Below are 15,668 nucleotides of genomic sequence, written 5' to 3' on the forward strand. Positions count from 1 at the left end.
AATATGGCAGGGATAAAATTTAAGAGAAAGAAAGAAAAATGGAAACATTTGCTCTTAGCCTCGGTATCAATTTGCAGAGCCACAATCTAAAGTGTTCCACTATGAAGAGGAATAGAAAAGGGACGAAAGTCTATTGTTTAAGAATGAGTAGTTATAAGCAACTAATGAATCATCGAACTTTACATCAGAAACCAGGGATGTACTGTATGGTGACTAACATAATATAATAGAAAAAACATTAAAAAAAAAAAAAAAGAATGAGTAGTTTTCCCTGACTTGGAAACATTTGCCTTCTATCCAAATAGGAAAATTTACTTTACTTGTATGTTTCACTCCCCTGAAAAGCCTTCTGTTTACTTTCTTTTTCTTTCTTGTTTTCAGTCATGCCCCAGCTTTGAGCAAGAAAAGATTGTTGGGTAAATTTATCTAGTGATTTACTAGACCATCCACTCCGTTCATTGTAGAAAATTGCATTCCTTTATTAATGTTATTACTTGCTAAGCAGCAGATGTCAAATGCTATAGCTGAAACTGCTTAGCTTCCCAAATCAATCCTTTAAAAATCAACTTTATATTTAGTGTAAAATAACTTACAAAACTGGCTTCAAGTGAAGCTATGCTAAAGTCTACAATTGGGTTGTAAAATTATTAACCATTATATCCCCAAGTTCAAACCTAGATTAATATTCTTTTGGCATCTTCCATACCAATTATTTCTGATTTTAAAGTTTATCTTCTGTGGGAACATTCCTTAGTCTCTGTCTCTATCACTTTTTAACTTATTTGTACCTACCATTATTCTTTTTCTTGACGATATGAACGTTGGGTTAATTAAAAAAAAAAAAAAGCTAAACTGACAAAAACACAACTGAACTACAAATGAATATTTACCTGGAGAATCCAAATAACAATAAAAAGCAATGGTTAACATTGTGAACATTTACAAAGTTTATATTAACTTACTTTTTAAAACTATCACCTCGGTTTCTGTAAGTAAAGAATATGATCTAGGAATGGAATGGTCATCATCGTAAAAAAAGAACAGATAATGCATAACCTTTTTTCATTATATAAAAACAGAACTCTAAGTTATTTAATAATTTATAATTTAATTTTGTGTATATGTTATCATTAGTTTTAAGTAACTTCAATTTTAATTGTATATAAACTCAAATAGTTTCATTATATTTATTATAATAATTAAAATGGCCTGCCCAGTGCCTTCTGTTGTTAATGAACTATAAAAGTATCCAAACTTGAAAATAAGGCAAAATAATGTGCAGTATGATTTCGATGTCATAGTAGCTATTGCTCAACAAGAGTCCCTTAGGATTATTTAATTATCTAAGAGAATGAACCTGTGGTGATTCTGCTATTTGTTATTTGGTTAAAGCCCAGAAAGTGTGAAGTGCATGCTAACATGCAGATTTCTAGCAAATATAGAAGACAACCCCAGAATTTATGGTTTTATTGCCCTCAAGGGTGTTTATTAGTTTTCTATCTATCTTGGCCATATTACTTTAACATCTTTTAATATTTTTTTCAAAATGACTATTAATGCCCAGTTTCTCAAAATGTTCTTTGAATCAGCTTTATCATCTTATTGATTTCCTCATTGATGAGTTAATAAATATTTGACACATGTTCCTAGCGTACTTGTATAAGTCATGCTTTTAACTTTTTAAAAATTACATTTAAAAATTGCATTCCTCTATATGTTTCTTATGTTTCATTATTAAGTTGAATTTTATGTATTCAGCCACCATAATTAAAGTTGTTAAATCAAAAAGCCCATTGCAAGTTTAATTTTCTGTGATTGATTAAAAAAAAACTTTTTTAGATAAGCTTTGATTGCTATGATTTTACAGCTGACAAAAATGGTGCAAATTAATGTTGAATTCTCTGAAACGCTTATCTTTGATCTCAGTGCAGTTTAGCTCTAGACTTACCACAGCTCAATAACCATTTTAAGACGCAGATTTTTCTCACTCATTCATGTGTCATTACTTCTTTTTGTAAGTGTATAAACCCTGAACTCATTTTATCCCATCCCTATGGTTGGCTCTTTATACTAATTTATTTCTTCTACTCTCGTCTGTCCTATGCTAGCTTTCCCGTAGAAATTTGCAATCAAGCGTATTTTCCTACTATTTTTACAATTCAACTTAGTTTATAAGAAGGATTTAGTATGAGCTTCTCTTATCTGTCAGGAGCCAAAGTATTGCTCATCACATGTCTCATTGAAACTATACACACACATTTAACTCAAAGGCAATAACAAATGGAAATTTAAAATTTATTTCATCTTGTTTACAACATACAGTAAGCAGAATATATTTCTTAAAGCCTCCTCTATTAAAAAATGAGTAAAAGTATCAAGGAATAGATATGCAATTTTTAAAATTTGGATTGAGGAATTAGTGCCAGGAAGTAATGTCATTTGCATGGAGTATTCACAGCTTTTAAAGTCAAAGCTGATAAAACAGCAAAATTCCTCCTTCTTCCTCTATTGAGCATATTGCATTTCTGCTGGGGGAAATAAGTTTATTAAATTTCAGGAAAAATTATGTTGAAATTTTCAATTTTCAAAGTACCCTACTTGATAGGTTGATGTATTTCCTTATACACACACACACACACACACACACACACACACACACACTGGCAGCTCTGGGTTTATCATCAACCCAGAATGGATTACTTATTACCAGTAAAAACATTGCCATACCACAAATCTGTCTTGCTGAAGCACCATCATTGTAAACTAGGGGATCTTATTCCCTACTTTAAAAAAGATAACATTCTAAACCAACCCAAGCCATCTTTTTTCCTTATGCAAATCATCTTACTGAAATGTTCTCTATTCTCTCTTAAACTCTAGTCAAAACACCAGAAAGACTTCCCCAAGCTCTCTTGGCAAAGTGGATTGTATTTCCTCGGAAACCTTGCATGACTGATGGTTTAGATCATTATTTTTAATATTCCTATTTATATATTATCCTTTCCACATATAAATCAAGGAAATCAATTTATTTTATATCTTACCACAGTATTCTCTCCTGCTGTATGCTTTCTGTTAGCTTATTCTTGGAATTAGGATAGTTTATTATTATTAGTCAAACCATTATTATATTCTTTGTATTCAATGAGATTGCCATTCTACTTTAGAAAAATATATCATTCAGGGTTTCATCAAAGAAGCAAAGCCACTATGAGTGATAAAAGAGATGTATCATGCTGGTCAGATCTTATACACTTGTGAGAGTGAGTTAGGTCCGCCATGTAAGTCTGTTACCCTGGCATCTGCTACAGGTCCTGAAGCGAGCAGATCTGGCTATCAGGGAGGAAAGATGAATATACAGAGGGGGTAGCCAGGAAACTGGACCCCTCCAGGGTGAGCTGACATCCACCAAAGTAACTGGAACCCAAATTTTCCTTTGATCACTTCTATCTTTCAAATTCACTGAAGCCTGTAACTTACAGAAGACCTGCTACGCTCTACCACAGAACCGCATACGAACCTTGCCTAGGAGTTGAGGAAGCTGTGCAAGGCGATCTGGTGCTGTGGTAAGGAGATGCAGAATTTGGAGGAGATGCACAATTTGGAGGAGCTGAGATCCCCGAAGTCACCAGACACAAGCAGAGTGAACCAGCTGGGGTATGACAACGAGCTTGAGCCTTTGGAACACTGGAACTTCTGTGATATTTCTGTGCTTCAATCCCTCTACTAAACCCTATGCACGTTTCTCTTGTAGCCTAAGAAGGCTGCTATCATTGCTTGGTCTCTTTAAATCTAAAGTTTCCCATTTGTGATAATTTTTATTCATCTCTAATTTATCCAGATCTGTCTTGATAATATTTTTCAGGAAATCAATAAGAATGGTGAATTTCTACTTGTTGAGCATTTCAGAAATTTGCATTTCTCCTCAAAGTCCTGAGCTTTTCAACAAGTTTTTATTGGTGATGGTGGTATTGTTATTTTTGTTTCTGTTACTGCATTTTATGGCTCTGGTTATTGTTGACTTGAGACCTCTAAGGACATAGCTTCATTTATATTTTCTAAGTATTTGCTTTTGTTTTTTTCTAAAGATGATTGTAAGAGTTTATAAGCATTTTTGAAATTCAACATTTTCAGCAGTATAGATATTATCTGTTCCCTTTAATTTTCATTATAATTATAAATGAGCTATTTTCGTTTTCATATCCAAGTCTATTTCACCTAAGGATATTTGTTTCCATTAGTAAATTATTGAAGTGTCCTGTTAGTGGCTAGGGATTGTTTTTTTGCTTTGTTTTGTTTTGGTTTGGTTTGGTTTGGTTTTTGGTTTTTATTAGGAGTGAACTATTTGTACATTGAGGTGCTATCCATTTTGACACATTCAGGTGTTACTTAGAAAATTGCAGCTTATATCATTGTAATTATCTATTAAGGAGAATATCTTAGGCTTCAAAGGCTCTTTCGCCATATTAAGTTTTTCTTAGTTGAGTTTGTACTTTTCTGTGTTGATAGTTTAAGTTTATTTCTGAATTGATTTGCATCATTCTATTTTTTTTTACAAATCTGATGATACCTTTATATAAAAATTCATATACATATTTCTACCCTTTTTATACCTTTCCTGATCCTATAATCCCTTATAGGGATATAGGATATAGAGCCACTGGGCTCTAACTTCAATGAATTTTTATTTTTATGATTTCAAAGTTGTTCAGTTTTGCTTTACAAACAAGTCTTCTATTTTTTATTCATCAATGGAAATTAAAATTGTAAACCCATAAACAGTATAATGCCTTGACTTAATACACATTTTTTCTATGCTGAAAATTATTATATGCTAGAGTTGCATTTTCTCTTGTATGCATCTGGAGTGTGGGTCCGTAGTTGACTAGAAGTTGAACGTCATTTGTAGACATTAATGTCACATATCTATTAACTGTTTAAAGACATGCCCACTTTTGAAATTTATACTTAGACCACTTTATTATGCATTTATTTAGTCTTTCTTTCTTTCTTTCTTTCTTTCTTTCTTTCTTTCTTTCTTCTCTTTCTCTTTCTTTCTTATTTTAAAATGTCTTTCTTACATTTACTATATTGTATTAGAGATATATACTCAATATGATTCAAATTCTGAATATATCTGCTTTCTAGTTTCCATAAATGATTGTCCCAGTTCCTCCTTGTAGAATGGGAAAGAGAACTCCTAACATCGGAGGGTATGCAGAAATCATTCATTTTGTTTGTTGGTTGGCTGGTTGGTTTTTCATTTTCTCCATTGTCTGGGACTTCAGCCTCCTAATAAACTTGTAGCTATGTCAGTGGCTTTGGTGGGATCCTGCAGAAAAAAAAAAAATTGAAGGGACTGGAAACATCTTCAATATTTGGGGTGGTAGTTCCAGGAGGATGGGGCCAACCTCTGCTGCTTTTCTTTTTTCACTGACCTTCTATCACTTAACCCTAGATAGAGTCTTAGTTGCTGAGGTGAATGGCAGAGCAAAAGAACTGTAGCTCTACTTTTATGGTTGGAAGAGTAAAATATGGAACCACAGGGAACCAAAAATTACTAGAGAGATCTAAAGAAGGGAAAGTCTCAGAAAAATGATCTCACAAAAATTTTTGTTATGAACTCCTTAGCTCACCACTGATTTGAAGAAGAGTCAAAAATAAAATCTTCTCCCTTTAGGAAGCATAAAAATATGAGCAAAATAAACCAAAGGAGGCAAGATAAAAGATGTAATAAGCATATGCTAATTCAGTAAAATTAGAAAAAAAAACTGCAATAAAGAAAAACAAAATACCCAGTATTTTTCTATTGGAAGAGGTCAGCACAATTGATAAATGCTTAGGAAGACTGACAATAAAAAAAGAGAATACACATATGACCAACATCAGTAATGAAAGGTGGGCTGTTACTAAAGACATTATAGACATTAAGAAAATGAGGGAATATTATGAAGAAACCTACACCCATAATTTTGGTATCATAGATGAAACAGACTAGTATCTTCCAATCTACAAAATACTAAAACTTACTCAAGATGAAATAGCTCATTTCTATAGTCTCACAACTATTAAGAAATTGAAATTATAATTTAAAAAAATTTTGTACAAGATATAAGCTCAGGGCCAGATGGTTTTACTGTCAAATTCTACTAAACAGTCAAATAAAAAATAACACTAATTCTATAAAACTCCTTTCAGAAAATAGAAGATCAGAACATTTTACAGCACATTTAATGAGGCTGGCATTACCCTAATTCAAAAATCAGAGAAAGCACAAAAAAGAAATAGTAGATTAATGTCTTTCATGAACATGCATACAAAATTCCTCAAAACATATTAGCAAATTTAATCTAACAGTATATAAAATGAATACACCATAACCTAGAGTGGTTTATTCCAAGAATTTATATCAATTGACATAGAAAAGCATTTTGCAGAAATGCAAAATCCAGGGGCGCCTGGGTGGTACAGTGGTTAGGCGTCTGCCTTCAGCTCAGGGCGTGAGCCCGGCGTTATGGGATCGAGACCCACATCAGGCTCCTCCGCTATGAGCCTGCTTCTTCCTCTCCCACTCCCCCTGCTTGTGTTCCCTCTCTCGCTGGCTGTCTCTTTCTCTGTCGAATAAATAAATAAAATCTTAAAAAAAAAAAAAAAAGAAATGCAACATCCATTCTCAATGAAAATATTCACTAAACAAGGATTATAAGGGGATACACTTGACTGTAAAAGAAATCTACTTTTAACATCATGCTTAATGATGAATGACTAAATGTTTTCACTGTACAATTAAAAAAAAGGCAAGGATGGGTAATCCTATTCAATATTGTACTGGAAGGAAGGAAGGAAGGAAGGAAGGAAGGAAGGAAGGAAGGAAAGAAGGAAGGAAGGATGATATGATTGTGTAACAAAATCCAAAAGAATCTTCTACATAAAATTATTGTAATTGGTTAGCACATCGTTAGATACAAGTTTAGTATTAAAAAATAGAATGGAAATTACCATATGATCCAGCAATTCCATTTCTGAGTATATGCTCAAAAATACCAAAAGCAAGATCTCTTAAGATATTTGTATACCCATGTTCATAGCAGCATTATTCACAATATCCAGTGGAATATTATTCAGCCTTAAAAGAAAGGGACATTCTGACACATGTTATAATATAGATAACTCTTGAGGATATTATGCTAAGTGAAGAGAGACAGTCGTAGAAAGACAAATAGTCCATGATTTCATTTACATGTCAAATTCATAGACAGAACAATAGCGGTTGCCAGATGCTGGGGTGATGGGGGATCAAAAGTTGATATTTATGGGTATCGAGGTTCGGTTTTGCAAGATGAAAAGAGTTCTGGAGATTGATTTCAATGACAATATGTATATACTTAATACTACTGAATTTAAAAATGGTTAAGATTGTAAATTTTGTTCTTTATTTAACCACAATTTTAAAAATTAAGTGCATTTTTATGTACCCTTTATAAGATCCTTTTTTCCTTCCCTTTGCCTTATAAAGTCCAGGGTCTTCTCAACTATGCTAACATTTTCCGACTCATTTTCTCCAGGTAGTACATCTTCTTTCTAACTATCCATCCTCTAAATATCCATAGCAATTTATTAATGTATTCATTCAGGTCACAACTATTAAGTGCCAACAGTCTAGCCAAGTCTATATTCATGTATAAATATATATATTTATGTATATTTGAAATTATCCACTTAGATAATTTTAATTTGTGATAAGCACTATTTAAAATAAATGCGTAGAAGATAATGAAGGCGGAGTGCTCAGAGAAAGCTTTGCCTAGGGGGGCATATAGGCATAAATATAAACTACAGGTGGAAGGCTGCTTTGTGAATAACTGGGGAAAGCGTTCATGGGATGTGGAAGAAAAAAATATGGAGACCCAGGAAATTGGAACATGTATAGGGTTTTCAAGGACCATAATAAGACCAATGTGAGTGGAATAGTTAATAAGGGATAAGAAAATTAGATTTGGTTGTAGGGAGAAGATAGACTAATCATCATGTGCAGTCTTTGTAAACCCTGATAAAGACTTTAGATATTTATTTATTTATTTATTTATTTGGTAGCAACAGAAGACATCAGAAAATATATTTGAAGAATGATACAATATATGACATAGTATATACATTTTTTTTCAACGAACAATAGAATGAATGGTTATATAGTAAGATTGGAAGCAATTGAAGAGGCCAGAATCCTAGAGTACATGAAAGAAGATAACTCCATTCTCCATAGGATGAATTTAGATGAGAGCAGAGATGCTTCTTCCCATGTGTCAGGAAGAAGTAGAAACAGAAAACAGAACAAAATCAGAAAACAAAACAAAAAAGTTTTACCAGGAAGCTAATGCAATTAAGCTTTAAGACCACTCTTTTGTCTGGGTCCATAAGTGGCACAATAATGTCTTCATATGGGCCTGTGGTTTTTGTAAAATTTTTTAAATGACTTGTTTTAATCTGCAATTAGTTAGCATTGCTATTTCTCCCTGTCAATGTTTTCCCCCATAGTCACTATTGATGGTGTCGCAATGGTCGTAAGCCTTTTTGGTATTTATATAAAGCACAGATGGCTAAAAGACACACTGAGTTTGGATTTAGTTTTATATATTTATGTAGTTCACATTCATTTCTGGCTTCCAGGAATATTTCCACCCACTGTACTGATCTTGTTGCAAAAGTTATTTTACTCAACAAGTACATTATAGAGTAATGAAAATCATTTGTAACTTTGGCATTTATTCTAAACACAGGGTATGGTAGGAAGAGGTACTTAATTGATTTGGAAAACAAAGAAGAGGAAATGTTTAATGTGCTGCTGGAAGGATAAAAGCCCGAACATGTGTATGAGAAAGACTAACATAGTATACAAGAGTAACATGGAACTGAATTATTATTACTAGATTTTTAAAAATTCAGTTTGGATAAGAAATTAGGATTCCCCCTTTTAAATGAGGGGAAAAAACAGTGTACAAATTTACTAAATTATATAAACATATCAACACATTATATAATTTAACAAATTATATTATTAAACTATTATATTTTGTCTATGAGGATAAATCTATAAAGAAAATATAGTTACAGCCAAATCCTTACCTTTGGATTCCTTTAAAAGGTAGTGCCACATAGGCACTTAATTACTCCTTCCAAAATTCCCCTCAAACTCACCAATCACAGTTATATAGTATACCATCATAAACTACCAAGAGATGCAGAATGGTGTGTCCCTCCTCTGCTTCCAATAAATTACAATCTTTTGACTTCTCTAGTAATTCCCAGGGCAATAAAAGTGAAAGAAAGAAAGTAGCTACTAGCTATTGATCACTATACGTGTAATCTCATGAAGCTATATGATTTTTTTCTTTTAATGATGGATTACTATCTGTAGCCCACAAATTAGACCAAGTACCATCTATATATTTTCTAAAAGGCAACAATGACAGAATTATTTTTTGTTCTTTGGAAAGAGAAGTGGTTCTACATTTTGGTAAAGCAGAGTGATGAAGTGGAAAAAGAACATAACCCAGATTCATGAGCTCATATTTTCAGTTACTAACTAGTCTTGCCACTTTAAGCAAAATAATTCATTTTTGTGAACCTCAGTTTACCAATCTTTGTAATAATGTGGTTAGATTTATGTCCTCTAAATTTGTAGATAGGAGCAAATTATAACCCACTGGTGGTACAGAATTAGTCATTACATTTTATAGATAGAATTTCAATGAACCAAATAGACATTATTTTATATAGATTTACTTTGGGAATACTAGAGAGATTGGATATAGTAGGATAAGGTCAATTCTTAAATATTTTAATAAAATAACTCAAGAAATAATATTGTTTTCATTTCTCAGGAACTGAGATATCTTATTTAAATGCTTTATATATTTATTGGGGACCATTCATATGCTTCATCCTAGGGGTATAGAAAAGTCTGTAGCATTACACTTATCCTTTCACAAACTACTCGAGAGGAAAGCTGAGAGTCAAACAGGAAGATAGGTGCCATTTTCTAGGTGAGTCATTTTCTGATCCTCACTCTATGTAGTACAAAATTGGCAGATTACCAGCTACTTGGATGCAACAATTTAAAAAAGTGAAAATCTTGGGGCTCCTGAGTGGCTCAGTTGGTTAACTGTCTGATACTTGGTTTTGGTTTAGGTCAGGATGTCATGAGTTCTGAGATCAAGTCCAGCATCGGGCTCTGCCTCTCGTCAGGGAGTCTACTTGGGATTCTCTCTCTCCCTCTTCACCTCCCCCAACTCTCTCTCTGTCAAATAAATGAATAAATCTTTTTTTTAAGTGAAAATCTAGTTTTATATGATGTTTGAAAGTCAGTAAATACCCTTCACTCAAGTAAACTGTTTTAACACATTTTTAAATCTTATGAAAGCTGCACACATATTTTTGGAATGATGGCATAAAAATTTCTGTAGATGCACTCCCTAGTTAAACAACTATAATTGTTGAAAATCATAAATTGCCACAATTTTTAAGTCACTGGAAATTATCCAAAGGGAATACAGTAAATGAAAAAGCTTATCAAGTAAATCTACCAAATTTGTTAAGAACAGTGAAAATCTATGGCATTTGAGCCACGACTCTCTCCCTCTACCCACAAACTCAGAATGACAGAAGTTTCTATTCTTGCATGTACAACCAAGATCACAGGGCTTCCTATTCCTCAAGGAACGGGTCAAGGTCTATAGGAACTTCCCAGAGGAACGTGCCAGCAGCATTTTTCATCCACTCCCACTTCACATTGCAGAAGCTCTGTGCCAGCCAAGAACAGTTGAGAAAGCTGGAGTCTTCTTCTATCTAGCCCCAGTTGTAAAGTTGAAGCTTCACCTCCCCTATGTCAGGCTGAGAGTATGAGGGCCCCAATTCTCTGCAGCGCAAAGTAGGGTTTGTGGTATCGTGGGTGGAGAGGCAAGCCCAAGAGACCATAAGCTACTGCCCTTGCTGATTAGTCCCACTTTTATGGAAGGGGTGTCGTTCAAGAAAAGTAGGCCACTGTATCCATGTTTGGGTCAGAGGCACTGGTACAAGATTTTTGCCCAGGGGGATCCTCTGAAGAAATCTCTGAAGAGCAGACCTTATTTGGAACAGTTTGGGCAAGATCAAGCTCAAGAGTACTTTAGAACGCGATGGAGATTTTGGTGGTAAGAAATTATAGAAGGCTGGTAACTCCACGAGGCAACAAGCCAACTCTACATTAACTATATAAAGTTACCAGCGAGAACTAGGGAAAGAGATTGCTAATGACAGCCCTTCTTGGGAATACCCTTGAAAAGAGAGCCTAATTTAATTTGATCAGACTGTGCAACAATGTGTACCTGAGGGCTTTGCCAAAAACAATAGAGGAATCAGCGGGCAATTAGTGGAGGCTAATAGCTGAATGTGTTAGCAACAGGAATAGGTCCATTAACAGATATATTAGAGATGGATACATTCAAAGGCAACGTTAGGGAAATCGGGGCCATCCCAGCTTGACTATGTGCAAGTTCAAGGTTGTGACCTCTAAAGACTGAAATTTGAGTTTGCATCCTGCTAAGAAAATAAAAGGACATAAAATAGTACACCTATGCGCTAAACAAATAAACAGACAACATCAACAAGCTCTTAGTGGAGGGGGGCATGGAAGAGTGGGGTGGAGTAGTAGTGGACATATCAGAAATCAGCATTACTACAATATATTATCAAAATATTCGATCTCTAATAAAAAGTTATGAGAGAATAAATAAGCAAATTAACGACAAAAAAGCACTGCATATACAGAAAATAAAGCAGAAATTGCCCATGAAGGGACCTAGCAAAGACTCCGAAATAGTTTCAATTTAGCAAAGACTTCAACGTAGTTACTGTAAAATTTCAAAGAAAAAAAATGCTTAAAAAAGTTAAGGAAGGTTTAATGGCAGTGTCTCATCAAATAGAGCATATCAATAAAATACATAGAATAATAAAATGGATCAAATGGCAATTTTGCAGTTGAAAGTCATAATAATTGAAATGAAAAATTAACTAGAGGGGTTCAACTGACAGATGTGAACCGGCATAGACATAATAAGCAAAAGAACAGGGAAACCTGTAGATAGATCCGCAGAGATTATGCAGTCTGAAGAAGAGATGAGAAAAAAAGAAGATAAATAAACATCCCCAGAAAAATGTGGGACATTTATTCACAGCAACTTACTAATAATGGAAGCACAAAGTAAGAGGAGAGAGAGAGTAGATGAAGCATTAAAAAAAAACGGTAGGTAAAATTTTCCAAATTATGATAAAAACTTTGAGTTTTACACTTAAGAAACTCAGTAAATGGTAATTAGGATTAATTTAAGGATATTCTTATCCAGTCACATTATAGCAACTATACTGAAAACTAAAGACAGAGAGAACATCGTGAAAGCAGCAAGCGAAAATATACTATTCATATATTTGGAAACTTCAATAATATTAACAGCTAACTTCTCATCAGAAAAAACAAAAAAAAAAAAGAGATGCAGAAGTCAGTGGGATCATATATATATATATATATATATATATATATATATATATATAATGGAATATTATTCAGTTATAAAAAAGAAGGAAATCTTGCCATTTCCAACAATATGGATAAAGCCAGAGAGTATAGTGCTAAGCAAAATAAGTCCATCAGAGAGAAAAATGCTATATGATCTCACTCATATGTAGAATTTAAGAAACAAAATAAGCAAGCAAAGGTATAAAGCAGGGGGGAAGAGAGAAAAAAAACAAGAAACAGACTTTTTAAAAAGATTTTATTCATTTATTTCAGAGAGAGAGAGAGTGGAGGGAGGAGCAGAGGAAGAGGGGAAGGAGCAGAGGGAGAGGGACAAGCTGACTCTGTGCTGAGCATGGGGCCCAATGCGGGGCTTGACTCAGGGCTCCATCTCACAGCCCATGATCTGAGCTAAAATCAAGTGTTGGAAGCTTAAGCAACCAGGTGCCCCAAGAAACAGACTCTTAACTATACAGAACAAACTGATGGTTACCAGGGGGGAAGTTGTTGGGGGCATGGGGGAAATAGGAGATGGGGATTGAAGAGTACACTTAAATTATTTAAAATTCAAATATAAAAAGAAAGAAAGAAAGAAAGAAAGAAAGAAAAACAAACTATGACAAAGGATGCAAAATCTCTGGATCCGAGAGATAGACCATTTATTACAGAGAGAAGAACATCCAGAGCAGTGTCTTGCACGGGTTCCCCACACCCAAAGGGCTAAGTGATGAAGGCCAAGTGTTGCTTGTGCACACAGTGGTTGCAGCCCAGGAGAGGAACCCCAACATTCGGAGGCTGAGCTTTCATGGGGCCCTTCTCAGATCTTGAGAGAGAATATTCATCACCCTCGAATGAAAACAAATGTCTCTGGGAAGGGGAAAGAGGGGGCACTATAATTATTATCATGGGATGTTTCTGGGGAGGTGTGTCCTCACATTCCTCTGAATGAACCTCTGGTTTCCGAAGCTGTTATTTAAACACATCTTTGCTGAGGAGGCCCTAACCGAGCAGGTATGTGAAAAGTCCGTGGAGAATTATTTCCTAGCAGTTACCTACTGGTAAATTGGGAAGAATATTTTGCCATGTTGGAGTCAGCTCTGTCCTTTTCTCCAGTGTCTTTTCCACTGGGAGCATTGAAACTTTACAGAAAACACTAGTTGAGAGGGTTAATAAGCATGCCTGATTCTGGGGTTCTGAAAGCAGGTCCAACCGGCTCTCGCACAAATTGATATCAGATATTTTAGCAATGATTCATCGTAAGGTTGATATTTCAGCCTTTCTTTTGTGTCTCTGGTTTCTTAATCAATTGTTTAGGGCCTTGTTAAGGAAGAAGGGTGATAGCTCTTGGAGGGTCCCTAAAAGAATCTACCTATTCTTAGTTTCATTCTATATAATGGTTTAAACTGAAGCACCAAGTCACTGATGCAATTTTGTTCAATATGATTTATTTTAGAAGACAGGGAAGTGTAATTTAGTTTAGAAACTCTTCCATCCCAAATTATGAGAATAAAAGTTTCTATCATGTAAATCAGCAAGTTTTAGAGGTGTAAAATGTTTGCTTATGGGTTATTTCGACTAATTCCCAGAGGCTGCTGATTTTAAAAAGGGCTTCTGTATTATATAACTCTCATACTAATGTTGAAATCCATGTCCCCTTCTTAACTAAACTTTTCCAGTCACTTGGATGGTGGTTGTAGGGCCTATTAAAAAAAAAAAAAAAAAAAGCCAATAACTTTACATGTGAATGGATTAAACAACCCAATCGAAGAACACCTTGGATAATAAAAACAGGATTGAACTGTATGCTTTCTACTGGAGACACAAACCAATGATACAAATAAATTAAAAGTAAAAGGACAGAAAAATCTTCATCATGTAAACAGCAAAAATAAGGAAGCTGGAATGATGACAATACCTGGCAAAACACACTTTCTAAAATTAAAAAAAAATGTTATAGGTGTAATATAGTATAAGCAATAAAAATGAATGAAATATGATGTATTCTACAATATGGATGAAGCTTGAAAACAGCATGGATGTTGGGGTTCATGGGGTTCATGGATGTTGGGGTTCATGTAGAGCATGAAATCGGCCGTAATCCGGACTTGCTACAATGTAACACGGAGGCCGCCGAGGGCAGGGAAAGTTTCAGAGAAGGGCATAGCCTTTTGGAATGCGGAGGCCTACGTGACCACTCTGCCGTTGCAGTGCCACAAGGAGTTGCCTTCCCGAAACTCTCCTAGCCAAACAGTCGCGCTGTGATCCAAGAAATGTAGTCATTGTCCCTTAGGCTATGTTGAGCAGAACTCGTAGAATACGCTCAAATTAGCGTATCTTCCCGGTAAACAGATCTCCCAGCTTCAGTAAGACCGCTCGTCACACATCCTGTGCTTGAGGAACCGTGATAAGAATTTGTGATTATCCTGAAGGACCAATAAAAGCGGGAGCAAAGAAGCGCAAAGGGTCTTCGCCTCCGAGCATTGACCTCCCTGCTTTCTCCTCTCTTTCACCGCAAAGTTTGGAGTCATCCTTCATCCATTAGTACAGGGATTGCTGGCCATTCCCGGCACATGTTAAGTGAAAAAAGTCAGCCCCCAAACAACCACATTAGTACATTTCCATTTATATGACTTAACTAATGGTGAAATGATTTTCTTACGCTATAGCATAGGCACTTCAGAACCTAGCACAGCTTTGTCATAGAGCGCCCCGCATCAACTGAACCAGCACCCGAGGAGCTATAGAAAAATGCCGCTCATACCGAGCATAGCTCTGTACCAAGCTCCGAATATTGTTAGTATATTGCCATCTACAATGGTAAGAAACATTAATACCAATTTTAACAAAATTAAGAAGGCTTTCTTTTCTATCCTCTCATGGAACTTTGAAATTTTCCCAAATTAACTGGTATTTAAAAAAAAAAAAAAAAAACCTTTCTAATATATGAAATATCAAATTACAGATAACTTAACACATAGATTCTGCTCAACGTTAGCCGAGTACCGGAGCTGCTCTGAACCACCGCGTGTTGATGTGTTGCCAAAGCCTTTCAATTAATTAAGTCACTCTATTTGGCTCCGTCTCTGGTGGGTTTACTGCTTATCCCAAGCAGGTGTTGATG

Source organism: Ursus americanus, chromosome 15, assembly GCF_024610735.1.
Source record: "Ursus americanus isolate L20-20 chromosome 15, mUrsAme1.1.p, whole genome shotgun sequence".
In the NCBI taxonomy this organism is placed as follows: Eukaryota; Metazoa; Chordata; class Mammalia; order Carnivora; family Ursidae; genus Ursus; species Ursus americanus.